At 47.6% G+C, this 22589-nt stretch overlaps 4 pseudogenes; all 4 read right to left on the bottom strand.

The window, feature by feature from the left end:
• Positions 1 to 5400: 5400 nt before the first annotated feature.
• Positions 5401 to 5574, bottom strand: LOC146994830 (U2 spliceosomal RNA; annotated as a pseudogene).
• A 6729-nt stretch (positions 5575 to 12303) lies between these two features.
• On the bottom strand, positions 12304 to 12505 carry LOC146994829 (U2 spliceosomal RNA; annotated as a pseudogene).
• Positions 12506 to 16055: 3550 nt separating this feature from the next.
• Positions 16056 to 16257, bottom strand: LOC146994828 (U2 spliceosomal RNA; annotated as a pseudogene).
• A 3550-nt stretch (positions 16258 to 19807) lies between these two features.
• On the bottom strand, positions 19808 to 20009 carry LOC146994827 (U2 spliceosomal RNA; annotated as a pseudogene).
• Between the last annotated feature and the right edge of the window lie 2580 nt (positions 20010 to 22589).

Genomic DNA, 22589 nt, shown 5'->3' with positions numbered 1-22589 from the left:
CTGTTTCTTGTTGATACAGGACATTCCACAGTCACCACAGATGATCAAGGCAGGCGGAGGAGGAGAAGGGGAAACGGAGGTGCTGGCATCCGGCAGACAGGAGGACACGGCAGTCGGATCACTGGCGCAAGATGAGGAACCTGGGGCAGACGTCACAGGGCAGACAGGAGGCAAGATGTCGCCGCTAGGTGCAGGGACAACTGTGCAATCAGGAGACATCGTGGAAGGAGATCCAGGAGGAGGCGGTCCAGAGCAGGTATGTTTGACAGCAGCACGCGAACGAGTGTGGTGGCACACTGGCGAGTCAGAGGAAACATCAAAGAGAGAAGAGGCAGGCGAGTCAGACGAAGATCCAGTGGGATGAAGATCCAAGGTGGGAGACTGTGAAGAGCGGGGTCCAGGAGGTGAGCCACAAGAGCGACGGTAAACTGAGTCAGGCGACCTTTCGTAGATCTTTGCTAGGAGTTGCCTGAGATTACCACCTCGTAGCAGTGGAGGACCGGAAGGCGTGGCAGCCGCAGCAACATGTCGGACAGGAGGTCTTGAGCTGGAACGCATAGCAGAAGCATGGTTTTCAACAGGCAGACAGGTGACAGAGCAGGGCTGAGGTGACGACACAGCAAGAGAGGAGCGCATATCCACAGCAGGTATCGTAGAAGCCGTAGGCAACATCCGAGGTAGGCCAGGAGTTGTTGGCGACGGGATTCTGGGCGGACGAACCGGAACTGGAATGTAGTCACTCGAGGAGCCGGCATCATTCGGTGGTCCAGGCATAGCTGAAAAAAAATGGAGAGAAACACAGCAGCACAAAAAGCAAGAACAAAGCACTTTTGGCAAGATCAAACATAAAACAGTCAGAGGGCAAGAGCAACTGTCGAAGCTTTGGGTGGATCTGGTAGGAAAAAAAAAAAAAAAAAACATAACCAGGGTAGGCGGAGAAACTAGCGCGTGCAACTAGCCGATTTGGATGGAAATTGGTGTCGAGCTAAGGATTCACTCAGCCGAGTGGCCTGTCTGCTAAGACACCAATGGAGGTAAGTCCCTGGACCCACGACGAACTGGGGGTCGAGGCACCTATCGAGACTAAATACTCGAAAGGAAAAACCATTGACAGGAGAGCAAAGACGATGACCAGGACTTGGAAGATTACGCCCCACTAAAGGCCGTACCCAGCCGGGTGTCCTTTTCACATGGATGGGTAATCGGAAGCTTACTCGATCCCTGACCTGTGGCAGAACACAGGCTAAGGGCTCACGGCTACTCCGGGACACTAATTCGAGTAAGCATAAAAACCAACCAGTTAGATCGAAACTAACCTGGACATGGGAAAAATAAATAAAACGAAACAAACGATAGCGGAAGGAGCAAAGAGATAGGGATGAAATAAAGGAAAGACCACGCCCACCATAATAGTGAGTTTGTGCAAAGGAAAAAATAAGGGCTCAACGAAAGCATTTTAACACTAAATAGCGAAAAAATACTAAAGAAGAGCAAGAATAGACAGGAAAGAGGTAGAAAAAGTTAGACCCCACCCATCACATGGATTAACCGAAAACGGCTAGTTCGGTGATAGCGGGAAAAGACACCTGCACGCTCACAGGGAAAGGAAAGGTTCCTACTGACGCAAGTAAAGGTCACCAACCCATCAAGCATCAGTAGGAGAAAAAGAGACAAAATAAAGCAAAACTTACCAAAGATCCACCTTGGCTCCGCCCTCCGGACGAGGCAACTACTCTATCAGCATATCCACCGGTGAACCTATAAAAATAAATCAAACCGGCAAATTAAGCTGATAAGAACAGATGTTTTTTATTGAACAATATTTTTGGCCACTTTACAGAAGAATGATATTTGCGTGGCAGAAATATCATTTTACAATTCTATTATACATTAATTTTCTATTTACAATTATTTACAGAGCGAAGCAGATATGTACAACAACTATTTTCAGAACCAAGCACTTATGTACAACATACTAGGTTTTTCTTTCTACTTACATATTTCGGGGGTTTGTACTTTGTGAACACTTAATCGGATAGTTCAGTGAGTCCATGTTAAATTTACCAGTTCTCCTGTCTGACGTCCGTGAGATGCTCCACATAGATATCCCTTGATTTACTTATTGTTTCACTTACGATGAGCTTTCGCATAAGTGATGCGTACTTCCTGCTGCAGATCCTGCTGAGAACTTTATCGTTGTTTGGATCCCATGATCCTAGTGCTCCGATTACAATTGCTTCTACTCGCACATCGTTGTATGTAGATTTCAGTGCTTCGATTAGCGGACGGTACTTGTTCATCTTCTCTCGGCGAGCAGCATCAAATGCAGACCGACGGTTGTCAAAAGCAACTGTTATGTCTAGGATGAGGCATGCGTTGTCTCTTGTTAGGATGATGTCCGGGCGTAGCGGGAGTCCTCTGACTGGCCGGTTCTCGGAGAGGAGCTGCCACCTTCCACTGGCTGCCTTTATAATCCTCTCTACCACTGCATTGTGCCTCGCTTGGTAGAGACGGCTGTATCTCATGCAGTGGCAGAGGACATGCGGGAGGGTCTCGAGCTCAAAGTTGCATCTTCTTCAGCCACGGGAGCCATTCACATTGCGACGAACACCGTTCAAGGGGACGAGGTTTAGCCTTGCACGATGTATAAATCGCCAGTCGGCGAATCGTGTAAATGCCCCGTTCCGGAAAAAGTGAGAGCTTGCTTTGGCAGCCGCTGCGCATTCCATCGCCTTGCCCTGGTTGGGATAAGTGATGAGTTTCTCTGCGCGGGATTTCTTGATGGCATTCCGCAGGGTGCGGAATACAAGGCGTCGCTTGCCGGCTGTTATGGTGGTACCGTCATGAGAGATCTCCACAGTGTGGTCGTCAGAAATTGTCCACGTGACTTTTAGGCGACGGGCTGCGCTTCTGGCCGCGGACCAAACTGATGAAATTGGGTTGGAGGTGCTCCTGGGAAAGTCTTCGTCACATCCCGAAAGGAAAGCTGCAATCTCAGAGAAGGAAGGAACCCTTTTCAGTCGTCCACTTACAAGTCGCGTAAGGTCCTCCCAAGCGAGCTGTTGTATCCCAGGGTCCAATGAAGTGAGCAACTTGAAAGCGCTGTCAATTCTTGCTATATCTGAGCTTTCGGCAGCCAGCGGGATACCAAAGCATGCAGATTCCTTCGCGCCGTAAAGATATTCATTTGCCGCCTCGGGAGGTAGGTTGAGAGTCCTCTTTAGTAGCGGGCGCACATGTGAGTCAATCTTTGCCCAGTCGGTTTTCTTCAACCGGGCCGTCCTCATATCAAAATCCATTGATGGAAACACAAAGGATTTGAGCGCGTCAATGCGCTGCCAGGGAGCAAGTGGCGAATTCAGGATCATCTCGCATTTCTGTAGGTAAGTATTGAGTGCCTCGATGTCCGGTGGTTGGTTGAATCCAATTGGTTTCCCCAAAAATTCCTCACCTTCACCCTCACGAAGACACCTGATGGCAGTGCCGTCGATCGAGAACTGAGAGTGGCGGACACCCGTTGGGCGAGCTCCGGAGATATGTAGGGAGAAGCATTTTCTGGGGTTGATGTAGAGGCCAAGCTTTCCAACCAGGTTGTGCGTCAGATTGAGTTGAGTTTGCAGCTCCGCAGGGGAGGGCGCGAGTAGCAGTAGGTCGTCGGCATACGCCAGTATGCGGTGTAGAGGACTTTGCCCTTGGACTGCGACAAGTATCGGGTTGATGGTCAAGTTGAACAACAGCCCACTTAGGGGGCAACCCTGACGTACTCCGATGTCAATTGGAATTGGATCCGTGGGGCCTTCCTCTGTGAAGACGCGTGTGGACGCATCCGTGTACAGCTCCTGTATCAGCTCGGTGAAATGAATCCCAACTCCAGAGGCTCGAAGCGCAGCAAAAATTGCATCGTGGGGCACGGATCCGAAGGCATTGGATAGGTCCAATGACGCCAGGCAGGTGTCAGATTGGCTGGTCCGTGCTAGCTGGATTCTCTGCTGAACAACGAAGTTATTTTCAAACACCCCGTCGAAGGGTAGAAATCCCTTCTGTGACGGGGAGAGGATGCAGTTGTCGATGAGCCAAGAAGTGAACCGTCGTGCCAGGCAACCACAGAACAGCTTGGCAATCGTAACACTCAGCGAGATAGGACGCCAGTTTTTGATGTTATGCGGGTCACCCCCTTTGGGTAACAGGATAGTACGAGAGTCTTTCCAAGCTGCAGGGACTTTCCTAGCTTTCAAGCAGATGTTGAAGATGGCTGCGAGTACTGTACAGTCCGGATCAACGGCCTTCCAATGGTTGTATGAGAGTCGATCGTGTCCGGGTGCCGAGTTTTCAGCTGAATAGAGTTTCCTTGCGATCTCTGCAGGAGAAAATGGAGAGAGGTCAAGTTCTCTGGGGAGAGGGGATGGTGAGGTGTACACTGAGGTGTCAACTCGGTTGTTGCATAGGGCAGCAGCAAAGTGATCTTGTATATCCTGTCTTCCAATTGGGCATCTCTGTGAATCATCCCCGCAAACAAACAGAAAAATTACAAAAAACACTTTACAAATTCATTTGTAATATGTACAATAAAACAGTACTTTCTAATTTACAATTAATGATTACTTTGTATTCTACACTTCCACACTAGTGGCGGGCAAGCCATCTCAAAACTCAGAATAAACTGCTTCCTGCATAGTGCAGCCATCTATTGGCATTTTCCCGTTTGTTAATATTAATGTGCCAACAAAATAAATGAATGAATGAATAAAAACATAAATACAACAATCCTTAACAATAATTGTAGACCATTACAATTAGCTGGCGTTTAGAAATCATACAGAGACAAACAAAACATTAGGAAACAAACAGAAAAATCTTTGTTGCTGCAGTGTGCCTACAAACATTTTACACCCTTTTGAGAGTTATTTACAATAAAAAGGCTCGTGTGTTGAAAGAAGCAATGTGTATACGCGCGCTGTAGTGGGAAAGATCTGGCAAATGTGAATAGGAATTCTCTCAAACTTACATGAAATGAGACAAAAATGTTACTGCAAATGAAATTTGAGTGATATTTCGAGGCCGATCTTCCTTCAATCAGTCAGACAGAATGAGTAAGTTGTTAACAGTACGGGGAAAGAAATGTGGATTTTATGGGATTTCTGTAAATACGAATAAAACTTCGTATTTACAGAAACCAGAACTTGACACTGAAAAGAACGAGGGTTAAACCCGAGGCTCCAGAATGTTCCCATTCCGAGGAAAAGAACGAGGGGCCCGAGTTAAAAAAAAGGCAGGTCGCCGCACACTCGTACAAAGGTATGATGTTGTCAGACCTTCGGTTTTCTGAAATTTGAAGGGGCCATTTTAAAAGGACGTTTTCCTGAGGATGCAGTGGGTGAGTGAAGTTTCTGCTTTTTGGATATATTGTGGACCGTATCCTTCAAGTAGTGCCATAGCAGGCCAACCCGTGGCGAGGGCGGAATAAATTCCTAACCACAAGCCTATCTGCAAAAATTAGTTTAATATCTTGACGTCATGTCGACGTCGTATCAGATATTAAGCTGATAAGAACAGATGTTTTTTATTGAACAATATTTTTGGCCACTTTACAGAAGAATGATATTTGCGTGGCAGAAATATCATTTTACAATTCTATTATACATTAATTTTCTATTTACAATTATTTACAGAGCGAAGCAGATATGTACAACAACTATTTTCAGAACCAAGCACTTATGTACAACATACTAGGTTTTTCTTTCTACTTACATATTTCGGGGGTTTGTACTTTGTGAACACTTAATCGGATAGTTCAGTGAGTCCATGTTAAATTTACCAGTTCTCCTGTCTGACGTCCGTGAGATGCTCCACATAGATATCCCTTGATTTACTTATTGTTTCACTTACGATGAGCTTTCGCATAAGTGATGCGTACTTCCTGCTGCAGATCCTGCTGAGAACTTTATCGTTGTTTGGATCCCATGATCCTAGTGCTCCGATTACAATTGCTTCTACGCGCACATCGTTGTATGTAGATTTCAGTGCTTCGATTAGCGGACGGTACTTGTTCATCTTCTCTCGGCGAGCAGCATCAAATGAAGACCGACGGTTGTCAAAAGCAACTGTTATGTCTAGGATGAGGCATGCGTTGTCTCTTGTTAGGATGATGTCCGGGCGTAGCGGGAGTCCTCTGACTGGCCGGTTCTCGGAGAGGAGTTGCCACCTTCCACTGGCTGCCTTTTTAATCCTCTCTACCACTGCATTGTGCCTCGCTTGGTAGAGACGGCTGTATCTCATGCAGTGGCAGAGGACATGCGGGAGGGTCTCGAGCTCAAAGTTGCATCTTCTGCAGCCACGGGAGCCATTCACATTGCGACGAACACCGTTCAGGGGGACGAGGTTTAGCCTTGCACGATGTATAAATCGCCAGTCGGCGAATCGTGTAAATGCCCCGTTCCGGAAAAAGTGAGAGCTTGCTTTGGCAGCCGCTGCGCATTCCATCGCCTTGCCCTGGTTGGGATAAGTGATGAGTTTCTCTGCGCGGGATTTCTTGATGGCATTCCGCAGGGTGCGGAATACAAGGCGTCGCTTGCCGGCTGTTATGGTGGTACCGTCATGAGAGATCTCCACAGTGTGGTCGTCAGAAATTGTCCACGTGACTTTTAGGCGACGGGCTGCGCTTCTGGCCGCGGACCAAACTGATGAAATTGGGTTGGAGGTGCTCCTGGGAAAGTCTTCGTCACATCCCGAAAGGAAAGCTGCAATCTCAGAGAAGGAAGGAACCCTTTTCAGTCGTCCACTTACAAGTCGCGTAAGGTCCTCCCAAGCGAGCTGTTGTATCCCAGGGTCCAATGAAGTGAGCAACTTGAAAGCGCTGTCAATCCTTGCTATATCTGAGCTTTCGGCAGCCAGCGGGATACCAAAGCATGCAGATTCCTTCGCGCCGTAAAGATATTCATTTGCCGCCTCGGGAGGTAGGTTGAGAGTCCTCTTTAGTAGCGGGCGCACATGTGAGTTAATCTTTGCCCAGTCGGTTTTCTTCAACCGGGCCGTCCTCATATCAAAATCCATTGATGGAAACACAAAGGATTTGAGCGCGTCAATGCGCTGCCAGGGAGCAAGTGGCGAATTCAGGATCATCTCGCATTTCTGTAGGTAAGTATTGAGTGCCTCGATGTCCGGTGGTTGGTTGAATCCAATTGGTTTCCCCAAAAATTCCTCACCTTCACCCTCACGAAGACACCTGATGGCAGTGCCGTCGATCGAGAACTGAGAGTGGCGGACACCCGTTGGGCGAGCTCCGGAGATATGTAGGGAGAAGCATTTTCTGGGGTTGATGTAGAGGCCAAGCTTTCCAACCAGGTTGTGCGTCAGATTGAGTTGAGTTTGCAGCTCCGCAGGGGAGGGCGCGAGTAGCAGTAGGTCGTCGGCATACGCCAGTATGCGGTGTAGAGGACTTTGCCCTTGGACTGCGACAAGTATCGGGTTGATGGTCAAGTTGAACAACAGCCCACTTAGGGGGCAACCCTGACGTACTCCGATGTCAATTGGAATTGGATCCGTGGGGCCTTCCTCTGTGAAGACGCGTGTGGACGCATCCGTGTACAGCTCCTGTATCAGCTCGGTGAAATGATTCCCAACTCCAGAGGCTCGAAGCGCAGCAAAAATTGCATCGTGGGGCACGGATCCGAAGGCATTGGATAGGTCCAATGACGCCAGGCAGGTGTCAGATTGGCTGGTCCGTGCTAGCTGGATTCTCTGCTGAACAACGAAGTTATTTTCAAACACCCCGTCGAAGGGTAGAAATCCTTTCTGTGACGGGGAGAGGATGCAGTTGTCGATGAGCCAAGAAGTGAACCGTCGTGCCAGGCAACCACAGAACAGCTTGGCAATCGTAACACTCAGCGAGATAGGACGCCAGTTTTTGATGTTATGCGGGTCACCCCCTTTGGGTAACAGGATAGTACGAGAGTCTTTCCAAGCTGCAGGGACTTTCCTAGCTTTCAAGCAGATGTTGAAGATGGCTGCGAGTACTGTACAGTCCGGATCAACGGCCTTCCAATGGTTGTATGAGAGTCGATCGTGTCCGGGTGCCGAGTTTTCAGCTGAATAGAGTTTCCTTGCGATCTCTGCAGGAGAAAATGGAGAGAGGTCAAGTTCTCTGGGGAGAGGGGATGGTGAGGTGTACACTGAGGTGTCAACTCGGTTGTTGCATAGGGCAGCAGCAAAGTGATCTTGTATATCCTGTCTTCCAATTGGGCATCTCTGTGAATCATCCCCGCAAATCAGTCGGACCGCTCTGCGTCGGTTACGACGGTAGAGTTTCTGGAGCAACTTTGGGTCATCACGTATCTTGGCGGAATTGTTGTTGTTTCCACTTACATCCTCGCTAGCGGGAGGAAGACGAACTGCACTCGCGGCGGCCATCAAGATCTCGTCAAGTAACGTGGAAAAGGCATCCCACTCCTCAGTGGTCATCGGGTCGGAAAACTCTTCCAGTCGTTCTACGAAGTGTTCAAGGGGGGACGTGACTTGTATTTCTACACCACCCAGTGGAGATCTCTCGGCATCATCCGATACGGCTTCTGGAACCGGTGAGTCGGGTGTAACTGTAGGACCGGTAGGTGAAGGCGAATCCGGGAAGGACGGCTCCGGGGAGTGTTCTTCAAAGGAAGGGTTGGTTCCCAGATTGTCAGTCAAAGGCGCATCAACCTGTGGGGTAGTCCTCATGTCTGTTCCTGGAGGTGCGGCATCCTCTTGATAGGGCAAGGTATTAGGGTCTGTTGCACTTGTCGATTGGTAGGCAGTGGAAGGTCCATCAGTTCTAGCATCATCTTGGCGAGATGTACGGAATCGTGCAGTCCGTGCCTGTCGTCTTGCCGAGGTGGAGGGAAGGAGAGGCGTCACTAGAGGTGGCTGGAGTAAGCGCTGCCGTTCACGTCGGTGGCGTGCTTGGTGGTTAAGGAATCCACCCCGTGTTTGGCATGAGAAGTCGCACTGGGTACATCTCCAACGATGTTGAATGCCCGATTCGACGACTACGGGCCGGTCTCTAAAGCATTGATGGGTCGAGACCTTAACGGCGATGGGCAATAGGCAGTGTGCACACCAGTTCCGAGTGCTAGCAACATCTATGCCATGTGTGTACAAGAGGTGTCTGCAGAGCGAGTGGCGGAGTTGGGTCCAGCGTTTCGAATGGAATGTCCTATGGCAGTCCCTTTCGGTGCAGTGGAGTGTGTCTTGCATCGGGAAGAGTAGATGGACAATAGAGTCACGTCGGCAGGATGTCTCTGGGCAGGACTCATGATTCTCCACATGAGTGGGCATAGGCAAAGGCTCCCTCACTGACAGGTTCTGCAATGGCCTGCTAGGACGTGGGCCAGGTGCAATTTGCTCAGTAGAAGTCGTAGCAGCATGTGAGCGTATTACATTGCTGTCTGGTGCGGGCAATTCAGTAGAGAGCAGATCAGTCCTTTCTGAGGGAGTGAGGCATAGGATGAGGACGTCCGCATCAGTCGTGTCTCCAGCGCTGGAGGTAGTATCCAAGCGTGTCTGGCAGGGTACTTGCGGTGCGACATCGGATTCACCAGGTAGGTCTTTACTAGGCGAAGTGGTCACCGGGACAGTGGCAGTTAAAGCAGGTTGAGGAGCAGCGTCTGTTGAGCCAGAGGCAGTGCAGTCCGTGTGGACGGGGCCTGGTGCAGGAGCAGCGGGCGGTGAAGAAGCGGTGTCAGTCAGTGTCTCAGGAGTTGAGGAGGTAAAGTCATCGTCTCCAGGAGAGGTGGGAGGCGGAGCCTGTCTGTGACGGAGGTGACGATGGGACCGCAGCTGTTTCTTATTCAGGCAGGAGCGACCACAATCCGGGCAGGTGACGGCAGACGCCAGTTGAGGTGTGGAAGCATTAGTCTTTGGTCCAGGTATGACGGTGGGAGTAGAATTCCTGGCCGGGAGGGTGAAGTATGGTGTCGACGGGATTGACGTCTCCGAAGGTGGCAGCAAGTTCCTTGTGTTCTCCGCAGGAAACACCTTGGATTTAGCAGGTACGTTGGACGTCAGAGACTCCGTCCCCGCGGTGGAGGTGATCACTGCGCAGAGAGGACCGGTTGAAGCAGGATGAGCAGAACTCTCTCTCATGGATGGCGAAGAAAGAGCTTCAGCGTAAGTGCGTGGGGGTGAGATCGTGAGTGTGTTCGATGAGCAGGCATGACCAGCCGCCGTCCGAGCCCGTGTATGATGACATACGGGCGAGATCAATGACCCAGGAATGCTCGCAGCTACCCTTCTGTCAGGAGGTGGGTGGAGCTGACTGTCTTTCTCCTGCACGTGCGTCCTTGTATGCCTTCTGAGGCCCCTTCTGCTCGTACACTCCAATCCGCAGATACTACACTTTGATCTTAGCCAAAAGGCCGAGAAGCGATGCAGAATTCTCTGGCGTGATGAATTCACTTTCAATTTTTCATATTTCAAAAGTCCTGAGCATTCGTGCAGGGGGAGAAGGGTGTGCAGAAGACTCAGGTTAGCGAGTGCTGCTTGGGGGTTTTTTATGATATGTCGTTATTTCATCCTCCTCCTGTGTTACAAAAAAAGAGGTGTACAAGGATGACCAATTTCTGTCTAGTCAAGTGGATCATTTTGCGGTCCTTTCTAATGTTCCCATTCTGGAGGCGTCAGTCCCCTCCTCCTTGGGCGGGGCTAGTTTTAAAAAGCCAAGGACGTCAAAAGTTCATTTCATTCAAGATTCAATTGCAAATTTTATTCTTACTACAGCAAATGAACCACAATGCTGAAATATCCTCACAGATATTTCTACAATATCGCAATAACTTACAGTAGTTATATTGGACGTTTTACGGAAACGTTGGCCGGAACAAAATTCAAAGTAGAAAAAGTTAATCCGATCTCAACGCGAAATCGCTACAGTCAATAACAGCAGTAAGTAAACAACTGAATTCCGGTGTTTTCCTCCAGCTTTTATAAGCTTATGCACCATGCAACATAATATTCTCGTATTTTCTCAATTTTTTTTCAGATGGGAAAAGAGGACAATGAAATAAATATTCATGAAAGTGTTCATTTCTCTGGAGTAGCTTCCTCCTCCGAAAAATCTCATTCTTCACTGCAGGTGAATATAAAACAAATGTAATTACAAAGGCAATAAAAATAGCAAAACCAAAAATAAATAAATAAATATTCCTGGAGTTATCGAATGCCCATGCTTGGGAAGAAATTATTTTTTGTGATTAAACAAATATTGAGACAGTAAAATTTATCAGCCAAAACTGCATTACATAATGCCAGAGTTTGATTGACACAAACTCGACATGCACAGTCCAGCACATGGTTTCCAACTCAGAGATACTCTCTCTCTCTCTCTCTTCAGTTCAAACGTTGCACTTGAAAACACAGAGTGAAATATTAGGAACTTAAAACAATTAAACAAACAGAAAAATTACAAAAAACACTTTACAAATTCATTTGTAATATGTACAATAAAACAGTACTTTTTAATTTACAATTAATGATTACTTTGTATTCTACACTTCCACACTAGTGGCGGGCAAGCCATCTCAAAACTCAGAATAAACTGCTTCCTGCATAGTGCAGCCATCTATTGGCATTTTCCCGTTTGTTAATATTAATGTGCCAACAAAATAAATGAATGAATGAATAAAAACATAAATACAACAATCCTTAACAATAATTGTAGACCATTACAATTAGCTGGCGTTTAGAAATCATACAGAGACAAACAAAACATTAGGAAACAGACAGAAAAATCTTTGTTGCTGCAGTGTGCCTACAAACATTTTACACCCTTTTGAGAGTTATTTACAATAAAAAGGCTCGTGTGTTGAAAGAAGCAATGTGTATACGCGCGCTGTAGTGGGAAAGATCTGGCAAATGTGAATAGGAATTCTCTCAAACTTACATAAAATGAGACAAAAATGTTACTGCAAATGAAATTTGAGTGATATTTCGAGGCCGATCTTCCTTCAATCAGTCAGACAGAATGAGTAAGTTGTTAACAGTACGGGGAAAGAAATGTGGATTTTATGGGATTTCTGTAAATACGAATAAAACTTCGTATTTACAGAAACCAGAACTTGACACTGAAAAGAACGAGGGTTAAACCCGAGGCTCCAGAATGTTCCCATTCCGAGGAAAAGAACGAGGGGCCCGAGTTAAAAAAAAGGCAGGTCGCCGCACACTCGTACAAAGGTATGATGTTGTCAGACCTTCGGTTTTCTGAAATTTGAAGGGGCCATTTTAAAAGGACGTTTTCCTGAGGATGCAGTGGGTGAGTGAAGTTTCTGCTTTTTGGATATATTGTGGGCCGTATCCTGCAAGTAGTGCCATAGCAGGCCAACCCGTGGCGAGGGCGGAATAAATTCCTAACCACAAGCCTATCTGCAAAAATTAGTTTAATATCTTGACGTCATGTCGACGTCGTATCAGATATTAAGCTGATAAGAACAGATGTTTTTTATTGAACAATACTTTTGGCCACTTTACAGAAGAATGATATTTGCGTGGCAGAAATATCATTTTACAATTCTATTATACATTAATTTTCTATTTACAATTATTTACAGAGCGAAGCAGATATGTACAACAACTATTTTCAGAACCAAGCACTTATGTACAACATACTAGGTTTTTCTTTCTACTTACATATTTCGGGGGTTTGTACTTTGTGAACACTTAATCGGATAGTTCAGTGAGTCCATGTTAAATTTACCAGTTCTCCTGTCTGACGTCCGTGAGATGCTCCACATAGATATCCCTTGATTTACTTATTGTTTCACTTACGATGAGCTTTCGCATAAGTGATGCGTACTTCCTGCTGCAGATCCTGCTGAGAACTTTATCGTTGTTTGGATCCCATGATCCTAGTGCTCCGATTACAATTGCTTCTACGCGCACATCGTTGTATGTAGATTTCAGTGCTTCGATTAGCGGACGGTACTTGTTCATCTTCTCTCGGCGAGCAGCATCAAATGAAGACCGACGGTTGTCAAAAGCAACTGTTATGTCTAGGATGAGGCATGCGTTGTCTCTTGTTAGGATGATGTCCGGGCGTAGCGGGAGTCCTCTGACTGGCCGGTTCTCGGAGAGGAGCTGCCACCTTCCACTGGCTGCCTTTTTAATCCTCTCTACCACTGCATTGTGCCTCGCTTGGTAGAGACGGCTGTATCTCATGCAGTGGCAGAGGACATGCGGGAGGGTCTCGAGCTCAAAGTTGCATCTTCTGCAGCCACGGGAGCCATTCACATTGCGACGAACACCGTTCAGGGGGACGAGGTTTAGCCTTGCACGATGTATAAATCGCCAGTCGGCGAATCGTGTAAATGCCCCGTTCCGGAAAAAGTGAGAGCTTGCTTTGGCAGCCGCTGCGCATTCCATCGCCTTGCCCTGGTTGGGATAAGTGATGAGTTTCTCTGCGCGGGATTTCTTGATGGCATTCCGCAGGGTGCGGAATACAAGGCGTCGCTTGCCGGCTGTTATGGTGGTACCGTCATGAGAGATCTCCACAGTGTGGTCGTCAGAAATTGTCCACGTGACTTTTAGGCGACGGGCTGCGCTTCTGGCCGCGGACCAAACTGATGAAATTGGGTTGGAGGTGCTCCTGGGAAAGTCTTCGTCACATCCCGAAAGGAAAGCTGCAATCTCAGAGAAGGAAGGAACCCTTTTCAGTCGTCCACTTACAAGTCGCGTAAGGTCCTCCCAAGCGAGCTGTTGTATCCCAGGGTCCAATGAAGTGAGCAACTTGAAAGCGCTGTCAATCCTTGCTATATCTGAGCTTTCGGCAGCCAGCGGGATACCAAAGCATGCAGATTCCTTCGCGCCGTAAAGATATTCATTTGCCGCCTCGGGAGGTAGGTTGAGAGTCCTCTTTAGTAGCGGGCGCACATGTGAGTCAATCTTTGCCCAGTCGGTTTTCTTCAACCGGGCCGTCCTCATATCAAAATCCATTGATGGAAACACAAAGGATTTGAGCGCGTCAATGCGCTGCCAGGGAGCAAGTGGCGAATTCAGGATCATCTCGCATTTCTGTAGGTAAGTATTGAGTGCCTCGATGTCCGGTGGTTGGTTGAATCCAATTGGTTTCCCCAAAAATTCCTCACCTTCACCCTCACGAAGACACCTGATGGCAGTACCGTCGATCGAGAACTGAGAGTGGCGGACACCCGTTGGGCGAGCTCCGGAGATATGTAGGGAGAAGCATTTTCTGGGGTTGATGTAGAGGCCAAGCTTTCCAACCAGGTTGTGCGTCAGATTGAGTTGAGTTTGCAGCTCCGCAGGGGAGGGCGCGAGTAGCAGTAGGTCGTCGGCATACGCCAGTATGCGGTGTAGAGGACTTTGCCCTTGGACTGCGACAAGTATCGGGTTGATGGTCAAGTTGAACAACAGCCCACTTAGGGGGCAACCCTGACGTACTCCGATGTCAATTGGAATTGGATCCGTGGGGGCCTTCCTCTGTGAAGACGCGTGTGGACGCATCCGTGTACAGCTCCTGTATCAGCTCGGTGAAATGATTCCCAACTCCAGAGGCTCGAAGCGCAGCAAAAATTGCATCGTGGGGCACGGATCCGAAGGCATTGGATAGGTCCAATGACGCCAGGCAGGTGTCAGATTTGCTGGTCCGTGCTAGCTGGATTCTCTGCTGAACAACGAAGTTATTTTCAAACACCCCGTCGAAGGGTAGAAATCCCTTCTGTGACGGGGAGAGGATGCAGTTGTCGATGAGCCAAGAAGTGAACCGTCGTGCCAGGCAACCACAGAACAGCTTGGCAATCGTAACACTCAGCGAGATAGGACGCCAGTTTTTGATGTTATGCGGGTCACCCCCTTTGGGTAACAGGATAGTACGAGAGTCTTTCCAAGCTGCAGGGACTTTCCTAGCTTTCAAGCAGATGTTGAAGATGGCTGCGAGTACTGTACAGTCCGGATCAACGGCCTTCCAATGGTTGTATGAGAGTCGATCGTGTCCGGGTGCCGAGTTTTCAGCTGAATAGAGTTTCCTTGCGATCTCTGCAGGAGAAAATGGAGAGAGGTCAAGTTCTCTGGGGAGAGGGGATGGTGAGGTGTACACTGAGGTGTCAACTCGGTTGTTGCATAGGGCAGCAGCAAAGTGATCTTGTATATCCTGTCTTCCAATTGGGCATCTCTGTGAATCATCCCCGCAAACAAACAGAAAAATTACAAAAAACACTTTACAAATTCATTTGTAATATGTACAATAAAACAGTACTTTTTAATTTACAATTAATGATTACTTTGTATTCTACACTTCCACACTAGTGGCGGGCAAGCCATCTCAAAACTCAGAATAAACTGCTTCCTGCATAGTGCAGCCATCTATTGGCATTTTCCCGTTTGTTAATATTAATGTGCCAACAAAATAAATGAATGAATGAATAAAAACATAAATACAACAATCCTTAACAATAATTGTAGACCATTACAATTAGCTGGCGTTTAGAAATCATACAGAGACAAACAAAACATTAGGAAACAGACAGAAAAATCTTTGTTGCTGCAGTGTGCCTACAAACATTTTACACCCTTTTGAGAGTTATTTACAATAAAAAGGCTCGTGTGTTGAAAGAAGCAATGTGTATACGCGCGCTGTAGTGGGAAAGATCTGGCAAATGTGAATAGGAATTCTCTCAAACTTACATGAAATGAGACAAAAATGTTACTGCAAATGAAATTTGAGTGATATTTCGAGGCCGATCTTCCTTCAATCAGTCAGACAGAATGAGTAAGTTGTTAACAGTACGGGGAAAGAAATGTGGATTTTATGGGATTTCTGTAAATACGAATAAAACTTCGTATTTACAGAAACCAGAACTTGACACTGAAAAGAACGAGGGTTAAACCCGAGGCTCCAGAATGTTCCCATTCCGAGGAAAAGAACGAGGGGCCCGAGTTAAAAAAAAGGCAGGTCGCCGCACACTCGTACAAAGGTATGATGTTGTCAGACCTTCGGTTTTCTGAAATTTGAAGGGGCCATTTTAAAAGGACGTTTTCCTGAGGATGCAGTGGGTGAGTGAAGTTTCTGCTTTTTGGATATATTGTGGGCCGTATCCTGCAAGTAGTGCCATAGCAGGCCAACCCGTGGCGAGGGCGGAATAAATTCCTAACCACAAGCCTATCTGCAAAAATTAGTTTAATATCTTGACGTCATGTCGACGTCGTATCAGATATTAAGCTGATAAGAACAGATGTTTTTTATTGAACAATACTTTTGGCCACTTTACAGAAGAATGATATTTGCGTGGCAGAAATATCATTTTACAATTCTATTATACATTAATTTTCTATTTACAATTATTTACAGAGCGAAGCAGATATGTACAACAACTATTTTCAGAACCAAGCACTTATGTACAACATACTAGGTTTTTCTTTCTACTTACATATTTCGGGGGTTTGTACTTTGTGAACACTTAATCGGATAGTTCAGTGAGTCCATGTTAAATTTACCAGTTCTCCTGTCTGACGTCCGTGAGATGCTCCACATAGATATCCCTTGATTTACTTATTGTTTCACTTACGATGAGCTTTCGCATAAGTGATGCGTACTTCCTGCTGCAGATCCTGCTGAGAACTTTATCGTTGTTTGGATCCCATGATCCTAGTGCTCCGATTACAATTGCTTCTACGCGCACATCGTTGTATGTAGATTTCAGTGCTTCGATTAGCGGACGGTACTTGTTCATCTTCTCTCGGCGAGCAGCATCAAATGAAGACCGACGGTTGTCAAAAGCAACTGTTATGTCTAGGATGAGGCATGCGTTGTCTCTTGTTAGGATGATGTCCGGGCGTAGCGGGAGTCCTCTGACTGGCCGGTTCTCGGAGAGGAGCTGCCACCTTCCACTGGCTGCCTTTTTAATCCTCTCTACCACTGCATTGTGCCTCGCTTGGTAGAGACGGCTGTATCTCATGCAGTGGCAGAGGACATGCGGGAGGGTCTCGAGCTCAAAGTTGCATCTTCTGCAGCCACGGGAGCCATTCACATTGCGACGAACACCGTTCAGGGGGACGAGGTTTAGCCTTGCACGATGTATAAATCGCCAGTCGGCGAATCGTGTAAATGCCCCGTTCCGGAAAAAGTGAGAGCTTGCTTTGGCAGCCGCTGCGCATTCCATCGCCTTGCCCTGGTTGGGATAAGTGATGAGTTTCTCTGCGCGGGATTTCTTGATGGCATTCCGCAGGGTGCGGAATACAAGGCGTCGCTTGCCGGCTGTTATGGTGGTACCGTCATGAGAGATCTCCACAGTGTGGTCGTCAGAAATTGTCCACGTGACTTTTAGGCGACGGGCTGCGCTTCTGGCCGCGGACCAAACTGATGAAATTGGGTTGGAGGTGCTCCTGGGAAAGTCTTCGTCACATCCCGAAAGGAAAGCTGCAATCTCAGAGAAGGAAGGAACCCTTTTCAGTCGTCCACTTACAAGTCGCGTAAGGTCCTCCCAAGCGAGCTGTTGTATCCCAGGGTCCAATGAAGTGAGCAACTTGAAAGCGCTGTCAATCCTTGCTATATCTGAGCTTTCGGCAGCCAGCGGGATACCAAAGCATGCAGATTCCTTCGCGCCGTAAAGATATTCATTTGCCGCCTCGGGAGGTAGGTTGAGAGTCCTCTTTAGTAGCGGGCGCACATGTGAGTCAATCTTTGCCCAGTCGGTTTTCTTCAACCGGGCCGTCCTCATATCAAAATCCATTGATGGAAACACAAAGGATTTGAGCGCGTCAATGCGCTGCCAGGGAGCAAGTGGCGAATTCAGGATCATCTCGCATTTCTGTAGGTAAGTATTGAGTGCCTCGATGTCCGGTGGTTGGTTGAATCCAATTGGTTTCCCCAAAAATTCCTCACCTTCACCCTCACGAAGACACCTGATGGCAGTGCCGTCGATCGAGAACTGAGAGTGGCGGACACCCGTTGGGCGAGCTCCGGAGATATGTAGGGAGAAGCATTTTCTGGGGTTGATGTAGAGGCCAAGCTTTCCAACCAGGTTGTGCGTCAGATTGAGTTGAGTTTGCAGCTCCGCAGGGGAGGGCGCGAGTAGCAGTAGGTCGTCGGCATACGCCAGTATGCGGTGTAGAGGACTTTGCCCTTGGACTGCGACAAGTATCGGGTTGATGGTCAAGTTGAACAACAGCCCACTTAGGGGGCAACCCTGACGTACTCCGATGTCAATTGGAATTGGATCCGTGGGGGCCTTCCTCTGTGAAGACGCGTGTGGACGCATCCGTGTACAGCTCCTGTATCAGCTCGGTGAAATGATTCCCAACTCCAGAGGCTCGAAGCGCAGCAAAAATTGCATCGTGGGGCACGGATCCGAAGGCATTGGATAGGTCCAATGACGCCAGGCAGGTGTCAGATTTGCTGGTCCGTGCTAGCTGGATTCTCTGCTGAACAACGAAGTTATTTTCAAACACCCCGTCGAAGGGTAGAAATCCCTTCTGTGACGGGGAGAGGATGCAGTTGTCGATGAGCCAAGAAGTGAACCGTCGTGCCAGGCAACCACAGAACAGCTTGGCAATCGTAACACTCAGCGAGATAGGACGCCAGTTTTTGATGTTATGCGGGTCACCCCCTTTGGGTAACAGGATAGTACGAGAGTCTTTCCAAGCTGCAGGGACTTTCCTAGCTTTCAAGCAGATGTTGAAGATGGCTGCGAGTACTGTACAGTCCGGATCAACGGCCTTCCAATGGTTGTATGAGAGTCGATCGTGTCCGGGTGCCGAGTTTTCAGCTGAATAGAGTTTCCTTGCGATCTCTGCAGGAGAAAATGGAGAGAGGTCAAGTTCTCTGGGGAGAGGGGATGGTGAGGTGTACACTGAGGTGTCAACTCGGTTGTTGCATAGGGCAGCAGCAAAGTGATCTTGTATATCCTGTCTTCCAATTGGGCATCTCTGTGAATCATCCCCGCAAACAAACAGAAAAATTACAAAAAACACTTTACAAATTCATTTGTAATATGTACAATAAAACAGTACTTTTTAATTTACAATTAATGATTACTTTGTATTCTACACTTCCACACTAGTGGCGGGCAAGCCATCTCAAAACTCAGAATAAACTGCTTCCTGCATAGTGCAGCCATCTATTGGCATTTTCCCGTTTGTTAATATTAATGTGCCAACAAAATAAATGAATGAATGAATAAAAACATAAATACAACAATCCTTAACAATAATTGTAGACCATTACAATTAGCTGGCGTTTAGAAATCATACAGAGACAAACAAAACATTAGGAAACAGACAGAAAAATCTTTGTTGCTGCAGTGTGCCTACAAACATTTTACACCCTTTTGAGAGTTATTTACAATAAAAAGGCTCGTGTGTTGAAAGAAGCAATGTGTATACGCGCGCTGTAGTGGGAAAGATCTGGCAAATGTGAATAGGAATTCTCTCAAACTTACATGAAATGAGACAAAAATGTTACTGCAAATGAAATTTGAGTGATATTTCGAGGCCGATCTTCCTTCAATCAGTCAGACAGAATGAGTAAGTTGTTAACAGTACGGGGAAAGAAATGTGGATTTTATGGGATTTCTGTAAATACGAATAAAACTTCGTATTTACAGAAACCAGAACTTGACACTGAAAAGAACGAGGGTTAAACCCGAGGCTCCAGAATGTTCCCATTCCGAGGAAAAGAACGAGGGGCCCGAGTTAAAAAAAAGGCAGGTCGCCGCACACTCGTACAAAGGTATGATGTTGTCAGACCTTCGGTTTTCTGAAATTTGAAGGGGCCATTTTAAAAGGACGTTTTCCTGAGGATGCAGTGGGTGAGTGAAGTTTCTGCTTTTTGGATATATTGTGGGCCGTATCCTGCAAGTAGTGCCATAGCAGGCCAACCCGTGGCGAGGGCGGAATAAATTCCTAACCACAAGCCTATCTGCAAAAATTAGTTTAATATCTTGACGTCATGTCGACGTCGTATCAGATATTAAGCTGATAAGAACAGATGTTTTTTATTGAACAATACTTTTGGCCACTTTACAGAAGAATGATATTTGCGTGGCAGAAATATCATTTTACAATTCTATTATACATTAATTTTCTATTTACAATTATTTACAGAGCGAAGCAGATATGTACAACAACTATTTTCAGAACCAAGCACTTATGTACAACATACTAGGTTTTTCTTTCTACTTACATATTTCGGGGGTTTGTACTTTGTGAACACTTAATCGGATAGTTCAGTGAGTCCATGTTAAATTTACCAGTTCTCCTGTCTGACGTCCGTGAGATGCTCCACATAGATATCCCTTGATTTACTTATTGTTTCACTTACGATGAGCTTTCGCATAAGTGATGCGTACTTCCTGCTGCAGATCCTGCTGAGAACTTTATCGTTGTTTGGATCCCATGATCCTAGTGCTCCGATTACAATTGCTTCTACGCGCACATCGTTGTATGTAGATTTCAGTGCTTCGATTAGCGGACGGTACTTGTTCATCTTCTCTCGGCGAGCAGCATCAAATGAAGACCGACGGTTGTCAAAAGCAACTGTTATGTCTAGGATGAGGCATGCGTTGTCTCTTGTTAGGATGATGTCCGGGCGTAGCGGGAGTCCTCTGACTGGCCGGTTCTCGGAGAGGAGCTGCCACCTTCCACTGGCTGCCTTTTTAATCCTCTCTACCACTGCATTGTGCCTCGCTTGGTAGAGACGGCTGTATCTCATGCAGTGGCAGAGGACATGCGGGAGGGTCTCGAGCTCAAAGTTGCATCTTCTGCAGCCACGGGAGCCATTCACATTGCGACGAACACCGTTCAGGGGGACGAGGTTTAGCCTTGCACGATGTATAAATCGCCAGTCGGCGAATCGTGTAAATGCCCCGTTCCGGAAAAAGTGAGAGCTTGCTTTGGCAGCCGCTGCGCATTCCATCGCCTTGCCCTGGTTGGGATAAGTGATGAGTTTCTCTGCGCGGGATTTCTTGATGGCATTCCGCAGGGTGCGGAATACAAGGCGTCGCTTGCCGGCTGTTATGGTGGTACCGTCATGAGAGATCTCCACAGTGTGGTCGTCAGAAATTGTCCACGTGACTTTTAGGCGACGGGCTGCGCTTCTGGCCGCGGACCAAACTGATGAAATTGGGTTGGAGGTGCTCCTGGGAAAGTCTTCGTCACATCCCGAAAGGAAAGCTGCAATCTCAGAGAAGGAAGGAACCCTTTTCAGTCGTCCACTTACAAGTCGCGTAAGGTCCTCCCAAGCGAGCTGTTGTATCCCAGGGTCCAATGAAGTGAGCAACTTGAAAGCGCTGTCAATCCTTGCTATATCTGAGCTTTCGGCAGCCAGCGGGATACCAAAGCATGCAGATTCCTTCGCGCCGTAAAGATATTCATTTGCCGCCTCGGGAGGTAGGTTGAGAGTCCTCTTTAGTAGCGGGCGCACATGTGAGTCAATCTTTGCCCAGTCGGTTTTCTTCAACCGGGCCGTCCTCATATCAAAATCCATTGATGGAAACACAAAGGATTTGAGCGCGTCAATGCGCTGCCAGGGAGCAAGTGGCGAATTCAGGATCATCTCGCATTTCTGTAGGTAAGTATTGAGTGCCTCGATGTCCGGTGGTTGGTTGAATCCAATTGGTTTCCCCAAAAATTCCTCACCTTCACCCTCACGAAGACACCTGATGGCAGTGCCGTCGATCGAGAACTGAGAGTGGCGGACACCCGTTGGGCGAGCTCCGGAGATATGTAGGGAGAAGCATTTTCTGGGGTTGATGTAGAGGCCAAGCTTTCCAACCAGGTTGTGCGTCAGATTGAGTTGAGTTTGCAGCTCCGCAGGGGAGGGCGCGAGTAGCAGTAGGTCGTCGGCATACGCCAGTATGCGGTGTAGAGGACTTTGCCCTTGGACTGCGACAAGTATCGGGTTGATGGTCAAGTTGAACAACAGCCCACTTAGGGGGCAACCCTGACGTACTCCGATGTCAATTGGAATTGGATCCGTGGGGGCCTTCCTCTGTGAAGACGCGTGTGGACGCATCCGTGTACAGCTCCTGTATCAGCTCGGTGAAATGATTCCCAACTCCAGAGGCTCGAAGCGCAGCAAAAATTGCATCGTGGGGCACGGATCCGAAGGCATTGGATAGGTCCAATGACGCCAGGCAGGTGTCAGATTTGCTGGTCCGTGCTAGCTGGATTCTCTGCTGAACAACGAAGTTATTTTCAAACACCCCGTCGAAGGGTAGAAATCCCTTCTGTGACGGGGAGAGGATGCAGTTGTCGATGAGCCAAGAAGTGAACCGTCGTGCCAGGCAACCACAGAACAGCTTGGCAATCGTAACACTCAGCGAGATAGGACGCCAGTTTTTGATGTTATGCGGGTCACCCCCTTTGGGTAACAGGATAGTACGAGAGTCTTTCCAAGCTGCAGGGACTTTCCTAGCTTTCAAGCAGATGTTGAAGATGGCTGCGAGTACTGTACAGTCCGGATCAACGGCCTTCCAATGGTTGTATGAGAGTCGATCGTGTCCGGGTGCCGAGTTTTCAGCTGAATAGAGTTTCCTTGCGATCTCTGCAGGAGAAAATGGAGAGAGGTCAAGTTCTCTGGGGAGAGGGGATGGTGAGGTGTACACTGAGGTGTCAAC

This window comes from Stegodyphus dumicola, chromosome 11 (genome assembly GCF_044657685.1).
Source record: "Stegodyphus dumicola isolate Sdum_Otavi_A_Nest chromosome 11, ASM4465768v1".
Taxonomy (NCBI): domain Eukaryota; kingdom Metazoa; phylum Arthropoda; class Arachnida; order Araneae; family Eresidae; genus Stegodyphus; species Stegodyphus dumicola.
The sequence above is the reverse complement of the archived record's forward strand: the minus strand, read 5'-3'. Positions and strand labels throughout refer to the sequence as shown.